Genomic DNA, 24,193 nt, shown 5'->3' with positions numbered 1-24,193 from the left:
ACTTTGTACACAAAGGGCTGTACGGCCAAAGCTATGATTTTTCCAGTGGTCATGTATGGTTGTGACAGTTGGACCATAAAGAAGGCTGAGCACCAAAGAACTTATGCTTTTGAACTTTGGTGCTAGAGAAGACTTATGAGTCCCTTGGACAGCAAGGAGATCAAACCAGTCAATCCTAAGGGATATCAACCCTGAATATTCATTGGGAGAACTGATGCTGAAGGTGAAGCTCCTATACTTTGGCCACCTGATGTGAGGAGCCAGTTCACTGGAAAAGACCCTCATGCAGGGAAAGACTGAGGGCAGGAGGAGAAGGGGGTGACACAGGATGAGGTGCCAATCACTGACCAATCACCAATGGCATCACCGATTCAACAGACAAGAGTTTGAGCAAACTCCAGTAGACAGTGAAGGACATGGAAGCCTGGCATACTGCGGTCCATGGGGTCGCAAAGAGTCACACATGACTTAGCAACTAAACAAAAACAACCTCAAAAGATACAAAAAATAGAGTATGCAATGTGGTTTATTGTGTTTTCTAATAATATAATGTTAGGTAGTTAGAATAGGAAAAAGGAGTCCAAAATTGCAGTGGCTAAAAGACAAAGAAGGGAAAAGCCCTAAAAAAGAGAACAAAGGAAAGTCTGAGGACCAGAGTGAGGACCCCAGGTAAAACAAACAGCTCTCCTGGCTAGCCCAATTTACATAGGACAGACTCAGTGGGAGGAGAAAACACATATAAAAAGAGGAGCCAAAATTGAGCTGGGGGCTTTTCTTCTCTTCGCATCTTTTGGGTTGGCCTGCCCTCAAGCCTTGAGGGTGTATTTTCCTTTGCTTTCTAAATAAAACTGAGCTGTAATATAGAGCTGTAACACTGGTCCGTCTGAGGAAATTACACAGGACTGTAACACCAATTTGTCCGTTGCTTCAAATTTTTGCTGCGGCGAGACAGAACCAAGGAAATTACAAACTCCCCCAACAATAACATAACAAAAAGAAATTCCAATGAGCAGTATAGTTTTAGTAGAAAGGCAATTTAATATTATCTCTTATTCAATAAGTGAAATACTTTAGCTCATCCCAACAGTAAAGTGAAGGTTGCCCCTCAAAAACCACAATATAGTTAAAACTACTTGCTGCTAATCCTAACATCTGGCCTAGGTTAGGGATCAATTCCCAGTTTAAACATACAGGCAGATAATGAATAAAGATATCCAGAAAGCACAGGCTGTGTGATAGAATTTACACCATGACCCTGAGCCAGGAGGCAGCATTATCATAACTATTTTTAAGAATTAGAACATACAGCTCATTATGTGTCAGTAACATTACGATTTACAAAATAGCTAACAATGGATTTAGCTTTTGACTTATAGTCAATAGAATCATCATCCTTACAGATAAGGATGCAATTTTACTGTATATGAAAGGAAAATATACATTGCTGATGAGACTTATATCCCATTGCTCCCCTACACTTGTGCCAGCTGAAGTGAAGAGCCATTCTCCAAAGAGACAAGACACACAAACACACACACACACACACACACAGTCTCTCCCCACCCCACCCCCCTCCCCTGTGCTTTTACAGTCAGGATAAATGTAGCTACATTGTTGAAATACCATCAGTCCTTCAAAGTTCACCTCCAATGCTCCATTGTCCACAACCTCTCAAACAGGATTCTTTCCCTGATGGGTAAACTCTGGCATTCTCTTTACTCTGTCCTGTATCTTGAGCTCCTGAGGGCAGAGGCTAGATTTTACTTCATCCTGGATTAGCCTTCACCTGCCCCACTCTACCCTCAACCCCTCCATGCCTTGCAAAAAGAGTCCTATAAATCACTATCAGTGACTCTTTAGATTAATGTGCCAATTCATCAGTTTAGTCTGGTCGTTCTACCCAAATATAATTCACACTTCTATGCATGCTAAAGAATAAAGAGCCAGTTGAGAGACTACATTTGGGTTTTTTACCTGAAAGCAAGCACAATAATAACTTAAACTTAGAGAAATAAATCCACAGCCCAAAGTCGTGCTCTTCTATTATATGCACTACAAACCTAAGCTATTGCCTTCCAGTACAGTACCTGCCAACACTTCCAAATGGGCCCTTATTTGTTTAGAGGGAAGGCCACACAGATATCCTATTGGAAATCACCAGGCCTTCTCTACCAGGGGGTAAAATTTCTGAGCCACCCATCAATGGCTTGGTATTTAAATGATAAAGAAACAAAGAACACTTAACAATCAAGACTGCAGCATTCCACAACAAGTGACCAAAACTTAACATGTGAATATCAAACAAAACTAAGCTATTTTAAAAGAAAGTAGAAATAAGGAATAATGAAACCAACAAGAATAAAACACTACAAGCAAAATAAATTTATACATAAGACAACTATTTTTCAAAATTCTTGCTCAGCTTTGGATGTTCTGTTTGCCTCCCAGCTACAAACACATTCTTCACACATGCTGGGGATGCTGTGGAAAACTAGTCAGCATTCAGAGGCTTAATCCACAGTCCCAGTGCTGCGCCTGTGGGCTTAATAGTCAGACAGCTATTTGTCCTCAGGAGAGGTTAGGGGTTAAAATGCAAATATGCAAACAACTGAGTTCTTTCCCTAAAATAGCTGGAAAAAGCAAGATCCCTATTGCGATTTTTTTTTTTAAGGGAAAAAAAGCTTGCAGTCTCAGGGATTTGTTTAAATACCTTAGTATAATACAGTTCTGAAGGAGAAAACAATAGAAAGGAATAAACACTCTTGTCCTGGATAAAATCTATATTCTGGAGAAAAGGTTGACATATGTGTGACAGTTGATTTACTAGACTCACTAAAGATTTTGATTTATCAATCAGTGCCTTGGGCACCGGATTCTCCCCAAGGGAATATTAACAATTTCAACTAAACTAATATATTCTATTATGAACTAAAATGAATGCAAGAATCAATCCTGTCATTTTGTACAACATCCAATTACCAAAAAAGTATGTCTATCCTTTGGGGGATACCTAAAATTAAAAGTTATTTAATGAAAGAAATAATATATTAAATAATCATAATTGAAGCCAATTGACATTTTTAAAGGATGGCTTTGACATGCTTTAAAGGAGATGAGGGAATCTCAGAAATGTAATTGCATAACTGGGTCAAGAACATGATTTTTAAAGTCAGACTACCTGAATTGACTGCTGCCTCTACCATTTAGTAGAAGCAATCTCCTGGGCTTCTCTAAGCTTCAGTTTTGTCCCCTGCAAAATGGGGAGACACAGTTGTCCCCATCAACTCAATATTCAAAAAACTAAGATCATGGCATCCAGTCCCATCACTTCATGGCAAATAGATGGGGAAACAATAGAAACAGTGGCAGACTTTACTTTCCTGGGTTTCAAAATCACTGCAGATGGTGACTGCAGACATGAAATTAAAAGATGTTTGCTCCTTGGAAGAAAAGCTATGACCAACCTAGACAGCATATTAAAAAGCAGAGACATTACTTTGTCAACAAAAGTCCATCTAGTCAAAGCTATGGTATTTCCAGTAGTCGTGTATGGATGTGAGAGTCAGACCATAAAGAAAGCTGAGCACCAAAGAATTGATGCTTTTGAATTGTGGTGTTGGAGAAGACTCTTGAGAGTCTCTTGGACTGCAAGGAGATCAAACCAGTCAATCCTAAGGGAAATCAACCCTGAATATTCATTGGAAGGACTGATGCTAAAGCTGAAACTCCAATACTTTGGCCACGTGATGTGAAGAACTGACACATTGGGAAAGACCCTGATGCTGGGAAAGATTGAAGGCAGGAGGAGAAGGGGATGACAGAAGATGAGATGGTGGGATGGCATCACCAACTTGATGGACATGGGTTTGAGCAAGTTCTGGGAGCTGGTGATGGACAGGGAAGACTGGTGTGCTGCGGTCCATGGGGTCACAAAGAGTCAGACACGACTGAGCAACTAAACTGAACTGAACAGCTGTCCTTAGGAAAATGAATAATGATAATGAATATAAAAGCATTTGGCACAGTAGCTGGCATACAATCAGCTTTCTGTGAAGTGATTCCATTTTTATTACTGTCATTCTAAAAGCATATGAAGTATAATACTATGAAGATCATGTGAACGAAAAAAGAACAAAAAGCATCAGTCATCATTCAGTTATACAAGGGTTAAATTGCAACCCACTGCAGTCTCCCAACAACAGTGAACCCTGAAAAGAATTCAGGATGATAAAACAGGATGAGGCACGCTATGCTTGGGATAAAGGGGCCCCTAGACAGTCAGATGTACATTTCAGGAAGAATTTCAGTGACTCCAGATTCTAGCATCTTCCCATATGTAAAAAGGTACTAAAATCATTAACCTGAGATATCTGTTCTTCATGATTAGCAGTAGTTTTTAACAAGATGAATGCCTGACTACATGTTATTAGACTGGCTCCTCCCCTAGTTCTCCAAAGCAGTTCCTCAGAGCTGTCTCCTGGGCTATAGTCCTCAGTAAGACCCCGAACAAAATTTAAATTCCAAACTCTTATATTGTGTGTTTTTATTTAAGTCAGCAATAGACTTGGGACTTCCCTGGTGGCCCAGTGGTTAAGAATCTGCCTTCTAATGCAGGGGACATGGGTATGATCCTAGCTCAGGGAACTAAGATCCCGCAGTCATGGCGATGTAGGAGAGAGATGGGCTCCAGGTTAGACGTTCACAATCAGCCTCCTGTCTGCTCTCGGAAATGGAAGTAACAACAGAAACAGGGTAAATAGCCAGTGTTTGTCTCTTGTAAATGCCTTAAGGTAATAGTTATGGCGAGGACAAAGAGGGGCAAAACCTGTTTGAGTAAAGGATTAAGGGATCTCCCTTCTCCCCTCTTTTGGGACAAGGGAGACACTGCACATGCGCAGAAAACTCCTTGTGGCTCAAAAGTCAGGGGCTAATTCCAGGCCATAATGAGCCCTGCTCCTCTCAGAAGACTTCACTTCGAGATCCATCCTGGCTGTGGGATGTATGCACACCCCAGGGGAGGGTCTCAGGGTAGGTGAGATGTGGAAAAAGAAACCAAATACTTGGCCTGAAGGAAGACAAAGACCCGAAAGAACTGACCTATAAAAATGACTTACCTGCCTCTTTACTGTGCTCCTCCTCACTAGCGGGCATGCCCACAACCTTTTCTCTCAGGGTGTGCATCTCTGCCTTGCTTCTGTATTAACAAATAGTTTTTCTACGTGCTCTCCCACTTGTTGTGTGCTCTGTCTCTAATAATAAACCTTGTATCTGCATTTACAGTTTCTGCCTCCATAATAGATGCATTTTTCGCAGGGAGCAAAGATCCAGGGAAAAATAGCTTCTTGCCTCTAGTGCTTGCTTGTCTGGTGGCTAGGATTCCTGATTCTCATCCAGGCTTCCCAGGTTCACTTCCTGGGCAGGGAATTATGATCTCACTTCATGCCACCGCACACTGCTGCCTCAGCAAGATCAGCGGCCTTAACTAACACTGTGCATAGGCCCACGTGCCACAACTAGACAAGCACGAGCACAACAACAAAGACCCAGTGCAGCCAAAGGAAATTTATTTAACTCACACACACACAAAAAATAGACCTCAACACAGATAAGCATCAGAACTAAAACAGTACACAGGCCTTCAAGTTTCTGCAAGAGTCATTCAGTGTCATCTAACTGATAGCTTAAAAAGCTTTACCAATTAACTTATATACAAAACTTTACTTAGTGTTACCCATTGATGAGAAAAATTAACATCCATAAGAATGCTTTAAAGAAGGAATCAGCAAACCACAGCCAGGGCGCCAAATCTGGTCCACAGCCTATTTTTATAAACAACGTTTTATTGGAACACAATCACACTCATCATTTATATATTGTCCCAGCTATTTTGGCACCACACCTGACACATTACCTGTGACGAAAACCGAATGTCTTGTTTTAACCAAGTTACCTTTGGTGAGGTGGTGAAGCCAGATGCAGATCAAGAGAGAAACTGAAAAGAGTTTTACAACTTTGTTACTCATAGTTCCCTAGGCGGGACACAGCACACCGTGTAAAGTCACTCAGGAGAAGCACCAGGGTCAACTGCAAGGCAGAGGGACAAAGGGATGTCGGCCAAAAAAAGTAGTCACAATCTGAAAGTAGAGAGTTATCTTAATTGATGGTAATTATGAGGACTTCAAGCCCCGGAGACAGCATCTCAAGGGACCTGAGACATTGCTCCGAGGAGGCGGGGAAAGGAGTCGGGATATATAGAAGTTTGTATCAAGAAGGGGCAGGCAGTCTCTTCATTAAAGAAAACCAGATCTCAAGGAATCAAGCGTTCTTCTATGTATGGGAAGATGCAAGTGTCTGAACTCCCTGAATTCAGTCCTTTTATATGCATCTCAGCTACCTGGGACCAAATCCTGCTTCTTGATTATTGTCGTTGTTGCTGTTCAGTCACTCAGTCATGTCCGACTTTTTGTGATCCCATGGACTGCAGCAAGCCAGGCTTCCCTGTCCTTCACTATCTCCTGCAATTTGCTCAAACTCATGTCCACTGAGTCAGTAATGCCATCCAACCATCTCATCCTTTGTCGCCCTTTCTCCTCCTGCCCTCAATCTTTCCCAGCATCAGGGTCTTTCCCAATGAGTCGGCTCTTCACATAAGGTGGCCAGAATATTAGAGCTTCAGCGTCAGCATCAGTCCTTCCAATGAACATTCAGGGTTGATTTCCTTTAGTGTTGACTGGGTTTGATCTTCTTGTAATCCAAGGGACTCTCAAGAGTCTTTTCCAACACCACAGTTAGAAAGCATCAGTTCTTTGGTTCTTAGCCTTCTTTGTGGTCCAACTCTCACATCTAGACATGACTACTGGAAAAACTATAGCTTTGACTATACGCATTTTTGTCATCAGCAAAGTGGTGTCTCTGTTTTTTAATATGCTATTTAGGTTGGTCATAGCTTTTCTTCCACAGAGCAAGCATCCTTTAATTTCACGGCTGCAGTTACCATCTGCAGTGATTTTGGAGCCCAAGAAAATAGTCTGTCACTATTTCTATTTTGCCCCATCTATTAGCCATGAAGTGATGGGATCAGATGCCATGATCTTAGGTTAATGAATTTGAGTTAAAACTAAGCCAGTTTTTTCACTCTCCTCTTTCACTTTCATCAAGAGGCTCTTTAGTTCCTCTTCACTTTCTGCCATAAGGATGGTATCATCTGTATAACTGATGTTATTGACATTTCTCCAAGCAATCTTGATTTCATGCAGTAGGGCATTTCACATGATGTACTCTGCACAGAAGTTAAATAAGCAGGGTGACAATATACAGCCTTTACGTACTCCTTTCCCAATTTTGAACCAGTTCCATGTCCACTTCTAACTGTTGCTTCTTGACCTGCGTATAGGTTTCTCAGGAGACAGGTAAGGTGGTCTGATATTCCCATCTCTTTAAGAATTTTCCACAGTTTGTTGTGATCCACACAGTCAGAGTCTTTAATGTGGTCAAGGAAGCAGAAGTAGATGTTTGTCTGGAATTCTCTTGCTTTTTATATGATCCAACAGATGTTGGCAATTTGCTCTCTGGTTCCTCTGCCTTTTCTAAATCCAGCTTGTACATCTGGAAGTTCTCAGTTCACATACTGTTGAAGCCTAGCTTGAAGGATTTTGAGCATTACTTTGCTAGCATGTGACATGAGCACAACCGGGCGATAGCTTGAATATTCTTTGGCATTGCCTACTTTGGTATTGGAATGAAAACTGACCTCTTCCAGTCCTGTGGCTACTGCTGAGTTTTCCAAATTTGCTGACATATTGCATGCAGCACTTTAACAGCATCATCTTTTAGGATTTGAAATAGCTCAGCTGGAATTCCATCACCTCTGCTAGCTTTGGTCACAGTAATGCTTCCTAAGGCCCACTTGACTTCCTACTCTTGATTGTTCACATTCTTAAATTCTCATTTACCGTAAGGGGTGGTGGATGTGGCAGATGGCTGCCTCTTGCACATTCATGCTCAACCCCCTGCCCCACTTGAAAGATTTGAATCCTTGATAGCTGTGACATTCTTGTTTAGAGATACACCTGGAAATATTTAATTTCACAGGGAACTGTGATCAAACATCTTTAATAGGGTTTCCACAGAAAGGAAAGGATGATCCAGGGTAAGCAGGTTTAAGGTTTGCTAATCTGAATCATTTCAGGGGACTCTGGGGCATTGGGGCTATCCTCGGTTGTCAAGTATCCAGCCCTAGGTGAATATGTAGTCACCCAGAGTATGAGAGCCTCTTCAAAGGGGTAAATGGGGGACATGGATTTAAATGGCTACTGAAGAAGAGGAGCTGACCAGCCCCTAGCCAGAGCCTCAAAATCAGTCAAGACAACATTTTTTAAAACTTCACTGTTTCCACAAAGCCTAAAATGTTTGCTATGTGCCCATTTACAGAAAAGTTTCCTGACTCTTGGTCTAAGTAGGAAGTCTGGGCATCCAATTTAAGTAGAGGTTACAGAGTGCTCTCTGTAAGGGCTTATGGAAATCACTGAGGGAATTTTAAATAGGTAGAAAGCTTAATCCATACTAGGAATGAGGGAAAGACGCTCTTAGAAGTCACAGGGTCAGTTCTTAGTCTCACAGGCCACAGCAAATCCAAAGAATCAGTTGTGGTTCACAATAGGCCCAGGATAAGAGGGCTAGATACATACCATAGCTATCCCCATGGCAATGGAGCCCAGTGGTCTATAACTCAGGCTCTGAAGTTTGACAGACCCAAGTTCGAGTTTTTGTTCTGCTACGTATCAATAGTGTGTTCTTGATCAAGTTTATATATATATTGGTTATCTATTGTTGCATAACATATTATGCCAAAACTTAGCAGCTTAAGATAATTATCATTCATTATATTAAACAGTTTCTGAAGATCAGGAATCCAGAAGCCCCTTAGTTAGGTGGTTTGGGTTCTAGAGCCCTCACGAGGTTGCAGGCAAGCTGCCAGCCAGGGATACAGCCATCTGACAGCTCGAATGGGCTGGAGAATCCACTTTCAAGCTCAGTCCTGTGGTTGTTGCCAGGTCTCAATCCCTTGTCAGCTGTTTGGCAGTGTTCTTTACCCCACAGGCCTCCCTACAGGCTGCCTGACATCCCTACAACACCTTCCCTATAACAAATTATTCGAATGAGAGAGAAAAAGAGAACAAAACAATGTCCATTGTCTTTTCTGACCTAATCTCAGAAGAAACATATCCTCCTTTATTCTGTGTGCTATTGGTCCCACAGACCAGCCAGCCCTGGCACAATGTGGGAGAGGACACACAAGAATGTAAAGACCAGGAGGTCAGGATCATTCGGAACCACCTTGGAGGGTGGCTATTGCATTACCTAATTTATCCAAGTTTCAGATCTATCATGTACAAAGTTGGAGTAATAATAGTACTTGGTTCAGAAGATCATTATGAGGTTTAAGTGAAAGACTGCATGTAAAACCTCATCACAGTGCTTGGTACTCAGTGAATGCATACGTGCTCAGTTGTGTCCAACTCATTGCAACCCCATGGACTATAGCCCGCCAGGCTTCTCTGTCCATGCGATTTCCCAGGTAAGAATACTGGAATGGGTTGCCATTTCCTCCTCCAGGGGATCTTCCCCACCCAGGAATTGAACAGAGTCTCCTGCATCTCCAGCATTGTAGTGAAGCACTCTATAAATGTTATCAACCTCATTGTTTCACTGCTGTTATTCCTACTGCTGCTACTTCCATAACAGTAACTAAAGGGGAAAACAAAGCCCAAAAAACTCTTCAACACCACAGGGAAGTTTCCAGCCCTTGGCTGCTTCCAGGTGAGCTCTTTTTACTCTACACAGGCAATTGTAACTCTATCTGAAAAAATAAACCTCCAGCAAATCCAAACTATTCTCTTCTCCTCTCACCTTGATCTGAAATAACTGAAACAGAAACCCATAATTAATAACTGATCAAATCTATTATTATTAAAGCATTGGCCAAACATGATTCCCTCTATAGGGATGAGCCAAAAAATTGCCAGAGAATAAAAAATTCAATACCATGACATAAGGGCAATTACTCCGTTTTAAATAAACTCATTGCAAGAAATTGGAGAAACATCAAAAATATAAATTTGAATACTTAAGACATTTATTCATTCATTCATTCAACAAATATTTAAGATGTAATTGCTATGCACTAGGCACTGTTCCAGGAGCTGTGTAAACAACCTTGACTATAATAAAAAAAAAAAATCTGCTTTTATGAAACTTGCAGACTAGTTTCTGCAAATACAGAAATAGGCAATAATAATAATAATGGGGTATGTTAGCTGGAAATGAATTAGATGTAAGAAAGCAGGTGGATACACAAGTTTGGAGCTCAGAGGAGAAATCTAAACAGCAGATATAAACTTAGAGTTCCAATTGAAAAGACAATATGTTAATCTTAATAATGAATGATGTGATCACCAAAGGAGTGAGACCAGATAAAGAACAGGCCAAGCTTTAAGTCTTGGGAGACTCTAGCACTCAGAGATGGGGGGAAAAGGGGAAAGCAGCAAAGGACTCTGAGAAGTAGCCGATAAGGCAGAAGTTCTGAAAACCAAGTGAGTGGTGTTCCGGAAGCCAATGCAGAATGAGTATCAGAAAAGTAATGAGCCATCAGATGCTGTTGGCTGATCAAGTAATAACAGGATGTAAACTGACCATTGGATCTAGCTAAATGGAGGTTCCTGGACACTGGTGACCTTGCCATGAGTGGTAGTGGTGGAGTGGTGAAGATGAACAGCTGACTGGAATGGCTTCATAAGAGAATGCGAGGAGAACTGGAGGAAAAAATTCAATACAATTTGCATACTTTTCTCCTCTGTTTCTGTCAGTTTAATTTTCAGATCCAGCCACGAACCCTAAGAGGATCAAGGAGAACTCTTTCCTTCCCTAAGGCAACTACAGTAAAGACTCGTTAGGCAAGGATCACCAATGGGTACAAAAACTAGAGGGAAATTTTGATAAGGGATAGGATATTTGCAGAGACTTAAAGTACCTCCTCATAATAGATGGGGTATTAGTTTTAAGGGGGAAATAGTTACTATCCACTGGAGAAATAGAACTTGATTAGATGATCAGATTGAATGAGTTGAACGAATGCCACCATTGTGGGACAGATGGATATGGAGGGCCTCAAGATGGATGTGCTAAGGACACACACCATATAGCTGGTATTCCAGCCAAGAATGCATTTCCTAAATCTAGTCATGAAAAAAACATCAGACACCCAAAATGAGGGACATTCTAATTTTAAAAACAAGGGATCATATGTGCTATGGTCTGAATGTTATGACCCCACCACCAAATTCCTGTGTTAGGAATAGGGAGGTAGGGCCTTTGGGAGGTGACTAGGTCATGAGGGCAGAGCTCTCATGAATAGAATTGGTGTCCTTACAAAAGAGAACCGATATTATCCTATCCTCTTGCTAGGTGAGGAGCCAGCAAAGAAGTCTTCAGTCGGCAACTCAGAAGAGAGCCTTCACCTGAATCCAACCATGCTGGCACCCTAGGATTGGATTTGCAATCTCCAGAGCTGTGAGAAATAAACTTCTGTTGGTTATAAGCATCCAATCTATGGTATTTTGTCATAGCAGCCCAAATAGACTAAGACAATAATATCCTTTTTTGGGAGAATAGCATTGAAACATGTATAATATCATGTATGAAACGAGTTGCCAGTCTAGGTTTGATGCATGGTACTGGATGCTTGGGGCTGGTGCACTGGGACGACCCAGAGGGAGGGTAGGGGAGGGAGGAGGGAGGAGGGTTCAGGATGGGGAACGCGGGTATACCTGTGGCGGATTCATTTCGATATTTGGCAAAACAATACAATACTGTAAAGTTTAAAAATAAAATAAAATTTAAAAAATATATATTTTTATTTATTTGACTGCACCAGGTCTTAGTTGCAGCATGTGAGATGTTCTGTCTTCACTGTGAAATGTGAACACTTAGTTGTGGTATATGGGATCTAGTTCTCCAACCAGAGATTGAACCCAGCCCCCCTGTATTGGAAGCACAGAGTCTTGGCCACTGGACCATCAAGGCAGTCCCAATAATATTCTTTTTTAAATGTCAATCTCATAAAAGACAAAAGCTGTGAATTTCCCAGGTTAGAGGAGCTTTTGTGTGTGTGTGTGTGTGTGTGTGTGTGTGTTCAGTCACTTAGTCATGTCCAACTCTTTGTGACCCCATGGCCTACTGCCTGCCCACTGAGGCTCCTCTGTCCATGGGATTTTCCAGGCAAGAATACTGGAGTCGGTTGCTATTTCCTGCTCCAGGGGATCTTTCCAGCCATTTACTTTCCAGCCATTTACTTTCCAGCCATTTACTCCTCCAGGGCTTAAAGAAACATAACAACCAAGTACAAGATCTGATCTAAACTGGATCTTGTTTTGGAGGAAAACAAGGCTATTGGGTCAGTTGACAAAAGTGGAATGCTGACATTATATTAAAGTACAATATTATGCAAATTTACTGAAGTTGACTATTGCACTATGGTACTGTAAAAGGACATTTTTATTTTTAGGAAATATACATAAAAGTATTTAGAGGTAAGAGGCCATGATATATGCAACTTTACTCTCCAATGGCTCAGAAAAAAAAATTAGGTATATGGAGAATGGTAATAAAGAAAAATGGGCAAAATGTTAATAGTATGTACATCTGGGTAAAGTGTATACAGGTGTTCTTTATACTAGTTCTTTGCAACTTTAAGTGTGAAATTATTTCCAAAAGAAACATTTTTATTTAAAATCACAACAAAAAAACCTAACATCCCAATCATAAAAATAAGCACAGGACATGAACATACCATGCACATAAAAATCAACATATGAAACAATATTTAGCCTTGGTGGTGGTTGTGGTGGTTTAGTCACTAAGTTGTGTCCAACTCTTGCGACCCCATGGACTGTAGCCCGCCAGGCTCCTCTGTCCCCAGGATTTCCCAGGCAAGAATACTGGAGTCGGTTGCTATTTCCTGCTCCAGGGGATTGTTCTGACCCAGGGATCCAATGAGTGTCTCCTGCTTCTCCTGCACTGCAGGCGGATTCTTTATCGTTGAGCCACCAGGGAAGCCCCACAAGACCTCTATCCCCTCACCATGCAGTGGAAGTGAGGAATCTTAACCACTGGACTGCCAGGGAAGTCCCCTGGGGGTTTTTAAATAGTAAGAATATTCACAGTAGGCAAGAGTGTGAATAACCCAGACTCTCACATATACTGCTGATAGGAGGGTTCAATTTAGTTCAGTTCAGTTCAGTCACTCAGTCGTGTCCGACTCTTTGCGACCCCATGAAATACAGCATGCCAGGCCTCCCTGTCCATCACCGACTCCCGGAGTTCACTCAGGCTCAAACTCATGTCCATTGAGTCGGTGATGCCATCCAGCCATCTCATCCTCTGTCGTCCCCTTTTCCTCCTGCCCCCAATCCCTCCCAGCATCAGAGTGTTTTCCAATGAGTCAACTCTTCGCATGAGGTGGCCAAAGTACTGGAGTTTCAGCTTTAGCATCATTCCTTCCAAAGAAATCCCAGGGCTGATCTCCTTTAGAATGGACTGGTTGGATCTCCTTGCAGTCCAAGGGACTGTCAAGAGTTTTCTCCAACACCACAGTTCAGAAGCATCAATTCTTCGGCACTCAGCCTTCTTCACAGTCCAAAGTGATTTAATGAATCATATATATTCAACTATAAAATACTAAATAATCATGAAAAGTGATGATTCCTATTGCATTGTCATGTGGTAAAAATACAAATTATAAAATAGCATGTACGGATTTCTTCTATATTTTTAAGAAAAAAATTGAAAACAGCAGAGAATATATACAACAAAATCTTATTTATGAGATGAGATTAAAGTATTTTTTTCTTTCTTTTTTTGCTATATTTATTTTCTATAATAATGTGTAGCAAGCAGGGAAAATCTTTTTTTAAAGAGCGAAAATAGGAATTAACCTGGTCATTGCAAATATGCTTCCCTGTTTTAACAAGGATAACAGAAGACTAAGAAAGTACTTTAAGATTCAATAGATGGTTATATTGAATGGAAACTAGCAAACAAAAAGAGACGGGGAACCAATCATAGTATACTGAAATGTCCCCACTACTGTTCATTGTTTTAAACTGCAAAAAGTATAAATGTGTTTTTCTCTGAAACTGAGTTTTGTGTCATGGACGGTAGATAGTGAAATGTGCTTCAGGGCCTATGCTGGAAGCCCAGAGCTTCTTTTGGAGGCTTTGAGGGCTGGCCCCTCTTGAGATGAAGTTACAGACAGCTGGTCAGACTTGACTCCACCTTCTAGCCGCTGGTGTAGCTGCCTTGCATGGGGTTCTTGAAAGTGACCCCCTTGTAAGATCTTTTTGGGGTTGCTCTGCTGCCCTCAAGAATAAAAGCTTCTATGATCCGGAGTTGCTAAGCACCAAATTTTGAAGCCTTTTAAATATTAATATATTGAGGCCTATAGCACGAGAAATGCTTTCCTATGTAAAATATAAGTTAAGGACTTCCCTGGTGTTCCAGTGGTTAAGAATTCTCCTGCCAATCCCTGGACCAGAAACTAAGATCCCACATGGCATGGAGCACTAACTCTGCACATGGCAACAACTGAAGTCCATGCACTCTAGAGCCCGTGCTCCACAACAAGATAAACCACTGCAACAAGAAGCCCACGCAGAACAACTAGAGAAAGCCTGTGAGCCTCAACAAAGACCCAGCGCAGCCAAAAATTACAATAATTAGTCTATAAAGAAACAAAATTAAGAATTAGTGTTATTTTTTTAAAACGTCATCCCAACCACTTAAAAACTAATAATAAAAAAGTTAAATGTAAAAGAAAGTACAAATATTAAATACATTTATTAAGGGTTTCTATGGTGGCTCAGATGGTAAAGAATCTGCGTGCAATGCAGGATACCCAGGTTCGATCCCTGGGTTGGGAAGATCCCCCAGAGAAGGAAATAGCTACCCACTCCAGTATTCTTGCCTGGACAATTGCATGGACAGAGGAGCCTGGTGGACTACAGTCCATGGGATCGCAAAGAGTGGGAAATGACTGACTTAACTAACTTCCACATTTATTAAAGCTTATTTTCTTCGCAATAAGATCAGGATACTCTTCTGGAACAAAATTTACAAATTCTGACCACCTCTTAAGCCAAACCAACTCACTAGCTGCAAACAAATCTGACTTTTACTCCCTAAAAGGGCAGGAGCTCCTTTGGGCATGGGCTGGGGGCACGCGGTGTTGTGAGAAAGCCACTCAGCCCTGCCAACCAGACTAACCCCTGAAAGCCCCACAGCTTACTGTGAAAATTAATTCTGAGAGGTTTAACTCCTCAAAACAGAATGTTGTTTTTTTTAAGCATGCAGTTTATGAAATTCTATATTAATTATGACTCTCAGAACCAGTGCATTTTATAGCAAAACGGAGAAAAACACTAAATATACATAAGACATCTTTTTTAATCCATTAGATAATTACACAGACTATGAGGACGTTTTGGCAACTACTATAAAACACTGCCCTCTGGTGTTGAGGTCGTTCCATATTTATTAACATTACACACATACAAAAAGAAAAGCCTTTCCTGAGAGTAAAAACCACTACCTTCAGGGACTTGTGCTTCTGGCTTGCAAAAATCTGAACATAAAATCCCACAGGATTTCACAGGAATATGTTGTGGACCGCTTTCCTACTGTGCTAGGAAAATACTAAGTAATGTTATTACAAGCTGTCTTAGCCAATTCCTGTCACAGGACCTCTTCAGTAACTGCAGTCAATAGTCTCTTTGAAAAAAATGTATAAATAAATAAGATTTTAAAGAGTTTTGCTGGAAAGGGGTTTCTGGTAAAATAAACCAAAGATTTTTTTCACAGGAAAATTTCTATTAGTTTTGATAAGAAAAAAATAGGAATGATACTATTGTTATATATGTTATATAACATATATATAACATAATATATATAACCTGCCTGCCAATGCAGGAGACTTAAGAGATGCAGGTTTCTCCTAGGGTCAGAAAGACCCCCTGGAGCACAGCAACCCATTCCAGTATTCTTGCCTGTTATATATATATATATATATATATATATATATATATATATATATAAAACATAATATATAATAATGTTATATATTATATATGTCTTTAAAAATATGAGACAATTTTTACTAATAACAAATGGCAACATTAACTAAGAAGGTGGCAATAACTTCCTTATATAGTGATCATCTTATCCATACAAAAGGTACTTCAAGGAAGTAATTTGGGAAGGAAGCTCAGAATGTGTTACCATTGAGCTAAAAACAAAATCTGAAAGAGGGAAATAATGTTTTCTCACATAAACAGAGTTTACACTGCACACTTTTCAGTCTGAAATATATATATATATATAAGTTCAAATAGCTATGATTTTTGTCATTTACAACTTTTTAATGTTTAACAAACAAAACACTTACTGAAATTAATAAAGAATACTACTTACCAATAATATTATTACCAAAAGAATATTTATCATAAATCTGTGAGAGAAATTAGAGCAATATTAATTGTAGGCAACATTTATCTAATGTATAATTTGTATCAGGCACTAACAAGTACTTTGCCAGAATTATCCCATTTAACCATCCCAGAGTCCATAAGGTAGGTATATCCCTGTTTTATAGAGGAGGAAAGTGACATTTACAGAGGTCACTCTAATAATTTTTCCAAGATTATACAGTTAAAAAGTGACATTAAAACACAGGGATTCTGACTCCAGAAGCCATGATCTTAATCCACTACTACACTGATCACTAGGGAATGTACCAGTACAAACTGGTTACCCTAGAGTAGATACAAAACAAAATGGGGTAACTGTCTATACTTATGTATAACCAAAGATTAATATCCAAAATTTGTAGAGTTCCTACAAATAAACTTGAAATACAATCATTAGAAAAATAAGGAAAAATTATGCAGTTATCAAATATATATTACTTGTCTTTACCTGTCCCCTAAATTCCAAGTGTCTGCATTCTCTTTTCTACTGACTTTCTCTACTTGAATATCTTTGGTACAGGGGCCAACGACTTACGTAAGGGGTCTATACTAATTTCTGAGGGCTTCTATAACACAGTATCACAAACTGGGTAGCTTAAACCAACCTAAGTTTTTATTCTTTCATAGTTCTGAGGGTGAGAAGTTCAAATTCAAGGTGTCAGCAGGGCCATATTCCACCAAAGTCTTGAGAAGAGTCCTTCGTCTCTTGTATCTTCTAGCACGTGTGTGGGTGCTAAGTTGCTTCAGTCGTGTCCAACTCTTTGAGATGCTATGGACTGTAGCCCATCAGGCTCCTCTGTCCATGGGATTCTCCAGGCAAGAATACTGGAATGGGTTGCTGTGCTCCAGGGGGTCTTTCTGACCCTAGGAGAAACCTGCATCTCTTAAGTCTCCTGCATTGGCAGGCAGGTTCTTTACCACTGGCACCACCTTGGTGGTTGCTGGCAATCCCTGGGGATCTTTGGTGGGGACAGCACAACTCCACTTTCTGCTTCCATCCATACATGGCTTTCTTCACTCTACTTGTCTGTCTGAATCCAAATTTCCGTCTTATTAGGACACTAGCCACTGATCAGGGCCCATCTTAATCCAGTATGACTTCATCTTAATTTAATTACACTATTTTCAAATAAGGTCACATTCACAGGTATCAGGGGTTAGGACTTAACCATACCTTTTGGGAGGACACAATTCAATCCAGACTCCCACCAGTGGCCTCTGTCTATGTTGTGTGTGTTTATAGATTTCAAACATATAAATTTAAATATGTTTGCATACATATAATACATAAGCGCATGTGTGCATACTAAGTCACTTACCAACTCTGTGCAACCCTATGGACTGTAGGCCCCCAGGCTCCTCTGTCCATGGGGATTTTCTAGGCAAGAATACTGGAGTGGGCTGCCATGCCCTCCTCCAGGGGATCTTCCTGACCCAGGGATCTAACACATAACTCTTATGTCTCCTGCACTCACAGGTGAGTTCTTTACCACTAGTGCCACCTGGGAAGCTCAGTATATCAATAAATATACATACATATATATATAAACCATATATATATATGTATATATATATATATACACATGAGTGATTTCTATAAAGGACAAGCTCTAGAATACTTAAATATTATACACGTTTTTAAGTTATTTTTATCCATACATAAAAGAAAAACTTTCTTAACAATAAAAATTTCCTGGAAGATTATTTAAAGTACCAAATTCTCTGGCCAAATGACTTTTTTTTCAAAATAGAAAAAAGCAACATGGGAGTTCCACATACAGACACAACAGAGTAACTAGAATTAGACTTGCCCTCCCACTACAAATAACTAAAAAATTGGACAAAATATACAAACCAATTGTTTTCAGACACTGAACAATAGACAACACAAGACTATGACCCCAGAGAGAAATGCAACAAAGTGAGCCTTACAATTACCTCAATTTTCTGTGCAGAGACATTTACCAACACCCTGGCACAAGTAGGGAGATCCTTAATAGCTTATAGCAACCTTGATGAACTGAAGAGAAAGGTACCAGTTTGGAAAACATATGGTAGCTGGAATTTATGGGGCAGAGAAGCACAGACTTGTTAGTTGCTCAGTTGTGTCCAAAGAGGAAGGAGTTAATCAGAGAAAGACCTCCAGATACCTGAAAATAGTCACCTTGAAGTTTTGACTGAATTGCAAGCCATGCAGACATAGAACGAGACATCACAGGTAGGGCAAAGAAAAGGCTCTTGGGAGGAAAAAAACAGCTACCAAAGAGATATAAACTGAAAAATTACTGGAATTCATAGTGTTGAATGAGATGAACTCACAGTAAAAAATTACGTACTGTACAAGAAAACCAGTCACCAAAAGGGAAAGTAAGTAGATCCTATAAAATAAATATGTTTAAAAATATTTAAGGAGATTCTTTAAAAGAGAAATCCATTTTTTAAACAAAGCAAGGTATTTTTAACAGAATTTCTATATATAATAAATATAGTCATTAAAAATGTTAGGTTGATAATTAGATTAAACAGATTAGACAAAGCTGAAGAAAGAATAAACAAACTGGAAAACATACCAGAAAAGTCATCTAGAATACAGTAGATGGAGATAAAGATACAGAGAGTGTGAAAAGTAAGTAGTACACATAAAAAATAAAATAAGATTCAACATTTATCTAACCATGGATTCATATACAACCAGTGGGTCAAAGAATAAATCAAAAGAGAAATCAAAAAATGCCTTGAGATAAATAAAAATAGAAATATGATATAACAAAACTTATGGGATGCAGCAAAAGCAGTTGTGAGAGAGAAGTTCATAGTAATAAATGCCTACATCAATAAACAAAAAAATCTCAAACAATCTTACTTTACACCTCAAGGAACTATAAAAAGAAGAATAAATGAGGCCCAAAGTCAGTAGAAGGAATGTGAAAATAAATTAGAAACAAACAAAAAAAAAATAGAAAAGATCACTGAAACTAAGAGATCGTTCTTTGAAAAGATAAAACTGACAAACTTTTAGCTAGACTCATCAAGAAAAACAAAACAGAGGACACAAAATCAGGAAGAGAAAACATTACACCTGATACTACGAAATGTAAAGGATCTTAAGAGACTACTGTGAACCATTACACATCAACAAAATGGACAACCTAGAAGAAATGGATAAATTTCTAGAAACATAAACAACCAAGACTGAATCACAAAGAAACAGAAAATCCAATTAAAAAATAAGGATATTGAATCAGTAATGAAAAACCTCCCAACAACAAAAAAAAAGTCCAGGACCAGATAGGTAAACTCTATCAAACATTCAAAAAACTAATACCAATCCTTCTCAAACTCTTTTTAAAAAACAGAGGAGAGGGGAACACTTCCAAACTCATTTTATGAAGCCAGCGTTACTGACTCCAAAACTAGACGACATCACAAGAAAAGAATTACAGTCCAATATCCCCAATGAACATAGATGCAAAAAGTCCTCAACAAAATATTAGCAAACCAAATTCAACAATACATTTAAAGGATCATACACCATGATCAACTGGGATTTATTCCATGGATGCAAGAAGTATTCAACACCCACAAATCAATCAAAGTGATACATCGCATTAACAAAATGAAGGATAAAAATCATATGACATTCTCAATAGATGTAGAAAAAGCATTTGAAAGAAATCAACATCCATTTATGGTAAAAGCTCTCAACAAGTGGGTATAAAAGAGAATCTTATAAGAGGGAACGGATCTCAACATAATAAAGGCCACATGTGACAAACCCAGAACTAATACCATATTCAATAGTTAGAAGCTGAAAACTGTTCCTCTAAGATCAGGAACAAGACAAAGATGATTACTCTCACCACTTTTATTTAACACAGTATTGGAAATCCTAGCCAGAGTAATTAGGCAAAAAAAAGAAATAAAAGCATCTAAATTGAAAAGTAATAAGTAAAACTGTTACTATTTGCAGATGACATGATATCAAAGAAAGGCAATGCCAAAAAATGCTCAAACTACCGCACAGTTGCACTCATCTCACACGCTAGTAAAGTAATGCTTAAAATTCTCCAAGCCAGGCTTCAGCAATACGTGAACTTCCTGATGTTCAAGCTGGTTTTAGAAAAGGCAGAGGAACCAGAGATCAAATTGCCAACATCTGCTGGATCATGGAAAAAGCAAGAGAGTTCCAGAAAAACATCTATTTCTGCTTTATTGACTACACCAAAGCCTTGGAGTGTGTGGATCACAATAAACTGTGGAAAATTCTGAAAGAGATGGGAATACCAGACCACCTGATCTGCCTCTTGAGAAATTTGTATGCAGGTCAGGAAGCAACAGTTAGAACTGGACATGGAACAACAGACTGGTTCCAAATAGGAAAAGGAGTACGTCAAGGCTGTATATTGTCACCCTGTTTATTTAACTTATATGCAGAGTACATCATGAGAAACGCTGGACTGGAAGAAACACAAGCTGGAATCAAGATTGCCGGGAGAAATATCAATAACCTCAGATATGCAGATGACACCACCCTTATGGCAGAAAGTGAAGAGGAACTCAAAAGCCTCTTGATGAAGGTGAAAGTGGAAAGTGAAAAAGTTGGTTTAAAGCTCAACATTCAGAAAACAAAGATCATGGCATCTGGTCCCATCACTTCATGGGAAATAGATGGGGAAACAGTGGAAACAGTGTCAGACTTTATTTTTCTGGGCTCCAAAATCACTGCAGATGGTGACTGCAGCCATGAAATTAAAAGACGCTTACTCCTTGGAAGGAAAGTAATGACCAACCTAGATAGCATATTCAAAAGTAGAGACATTACTTTGCCAACAAAGGTCCGTCTAGTCAAGGCTATGGTTTTTCCTGTGGTCACGTATGGATGTGAGAGTTGGACTGTGAAGAAAGCTGAGCGCCAAAGAATTGTTGCTTTTGAACTGTGGTGTTGGAGAAGACTCTTGAGAGTCCCTTGGACTGCAAGGAGATCCAACCAGTCCATTCTGAAGGAGATCAGCCCTGGGATTTCTTTGGAAGGAATGATGCTAAAGCTGAAACTCCAGTACTTTGGCCACCTCATGCGAAGAGTTGACTCGTTGGAAAAGACTCTGATGCTGGGAGGGATTGGGGGCAGGAGGAGAAGGGGACGACAGAGGATGAGATGGCTGGATGGCATCACTGATTCTATGGACATGAGTCTGAGTGAACTCTGAGAGTTGGTGATGGACAGGGAGGCCTGGCGTGCTGCGATTCATGGGGTCGCAAAGAGTCGGACATGACTGAGCGACTGATCTGATCTGATCTGATATTATATATAATGAGATCACAAATTAAGAATTCACAGAGATAGGAGAAGGTAATATTTTAAGATACAATAGCTGAAATTATGAAATTAGGGATCCTCACCGCTGAGTAGGATAAATTAAAAAGAAAAACCATCGCCCCATCAAAGAAACCCTAGTAAAATACAAAAACATATGAAATGTAAGAATACAATCTTTAAAAGCTACCAAAAAGAAAAGTCAGATTGCCTAATACACACACACACACACACACACACACACACATGAGACTTGGCTGCCGGCACATTTCTTATCAAAACTCTGGATATAAAAATTAAAGGACAGTAGTATACAGAATTTAGGGAAATTGTCAATCTAGAACTCTATACTAAATAATCAGTGAGATAATTGTGAAATTATCAAGAGTAAGAGTGAAATAAAGACATTTAAAAAAAAATATTGTGAGGACTTTCCTGGTGTCCAGTGGTTAAGAGTTCACCTGCCAATGCAGGAGACATGGGTTTGATCCCTGGTCCAGGAAGATCCCACATGCCATGGAGCAACTAGGTCCTCACATCAAGACTACTGACCCCAGACTCCAGAGCCTGTGCCCTGCAGCTACTGAGCCCATGAGTCACAACCACTGAAACCCATGTGCTGCAAGCACTGAAGCCACACACCCTAGAGCCCGTGCTCTACAACAGGAGAAGCCATCACAGTGAGAAGCCCACACACCAAAACTAGATAGTAGCCCCTACTCATTGCAACTAGAGAAAGCCCTTGAGCAGTAATGAAGACCCAGCACAGCCAAAAATGAATGAAATATTTTTTTTAATACTGAGAGAGTATATTACTGACAGACAAATGTTGCTAAAGAATTACAAATGGTTATACTTTGAGGAGAAAAGTACACTCTTGCTTGCAGGTACAAGCAAGAAAAACAGCATAGAAATTCATAAATGTATTTAAATAAGTAATGACTATTAAAAAACATATTTCTAAAAAGTAATGTCCAACTTACAGGAAGAAGAAGTAATTAAAAGAAGGCAGAATTTGGGAATTCCCTGGTGATCCAGTGGTTGGGACTCTACTTGTTCACTGTCAAAGTCCTGGGTTCAGTCCCCGATTGGGGAAATAAGATCCCTCAAGCCATGCAGCCTGGCCAAAAAGAAGAAAAAGGTGGAATTTAAAACTACTTAGTGATGATCTGAATGATAAGACAGATCAGCTTAAAAGTTTCCTAAAGTCCTTCCATTATTCTGTAGGAAAGTGGAGATATTGCTCACTAAGCATATTAAAAACATAAAAGAAACCTCAAAAACAAGAGAAATAGAGTGTAAAACTTCTAAACTATTGCCAGAATAAAGAGAAAATAAGGAATAGGAAGAGAAGACAGGAAAGGAGTAGGAGTGGGAGAATCATAGTTATATAGAAAAAGCATTACCTCATAGAAATATATTCACATATGTCAGTGTATTAATTTAGGTTCCCCAGAAGCACAACCTGAAACAAAGATCCAAGTGCAAGTCGTTTATTTGGGAAGTGATCCCCAGAAGCACTAGTTGGGGAATGGAAAAGTGAGACAAGAAAGGGAAGGCAGTCACAAAAGGGTATGTTATGAAACACGTTCTCATTGTGGATAACTGCAGCTTAGTCCTGTTGGAGATTTTTGAGCACTGCATCAAGTCCCTGCAGAATGAGTCCAGAGTGAAAAGGGGAGAAGAGGTTGGGGTGTATATTTATCAGTCAGTGGTTGAGAGATGCTGCTCGGTATAAGCTCTCAGATATTTTCACCCTAGACTGCATGTGGCTGAGCAGACTTCGGCTTCTTCTTTAGTCACGAATTAGGTCCAACTCTTTGCAACCCCATGGACTGTAGCCCGCCAGGCTCCTCTGTCCAAGGCATTCTTTGGGCAAGAATAGTGGAGTGGGTTACCATTCCCTTCTCCAGGGGAACTTCCCAACCCAGGGGTCGAACTTGGGTCTCCTGAGCCACCAGGGAAGCTCAGACTCCAGCAGTTATGGAAAATTTCAGGCCAGGAGATATAGATGCTGCCATGGATATGCCAGCAAATTTGGAAAACTCAGCAGTGGCCACAGGACTAGAAAAGGTCAGTTTTCATTTCAATCTCAAAGAAAGGCAATGCCAAAGAATGTTCAAACTACTGAACAGTTGCAACTCATTTCACACACTAGCAAAGCAATGCTGAAAATTCTCCAAGCTAGGCTTCAACAGTACATGAACCGAGAACCTACAGCTGTTCAAGCTGGACTTAGAAAAGGCAGAGGAACCAGAGATCAAATTGCCAACATTCACCGGATCATAGAAAAAGCAAGAGA

At 39.8% G+C, this 24,193-nt stretch overlaps 1 long non-coding RNA gene across 1 annotated transcript in view; it reads right to left on the bottom strand.

Moving 5' to 3' along the window:
- LOC113876582 overlaps positions 1-22,963 on the bottom strand; it is a 188,938-nt gene extending 165,975 nt beyond the window's left edge. Inside the window, exon 1 of the long non-coding RNA XR_003506531.1 lies at positions 22,875-22,963. This is a non-coding gene — a long non-coding RNA (uncharacterized LOC113876582). The remainder of the gene's footprint in view (positions 1-22,874) is intronic.
- Between the last annotated feature and the right edge of the window lie 1,230 nt (positions 22,964-24,193).

The sequence above is a fragment of the Bos indicus x Bos taurus genome, chromosome 18 (genome assembly GCF_003369695.1).
Source record: "Bos indicus x Bos taurus breed Angus x Brahman F1 hybrid chromosome 18, Bos_hybrid_MaternalHap_v2.0, whole genome shotgun sequence".
In the NCBI taxonomy this organism is placed as follows: Eukaryota; Metazoa; Chordata; class Mammalia; order Artiodactyla; family Bovidae; genus Bos; species Bos indicus x Bos taurus.
Note: the sequence above shows the minus strand (reverse complement) of the source record. Positions and strands in the feature narration are given on the sequence as shown.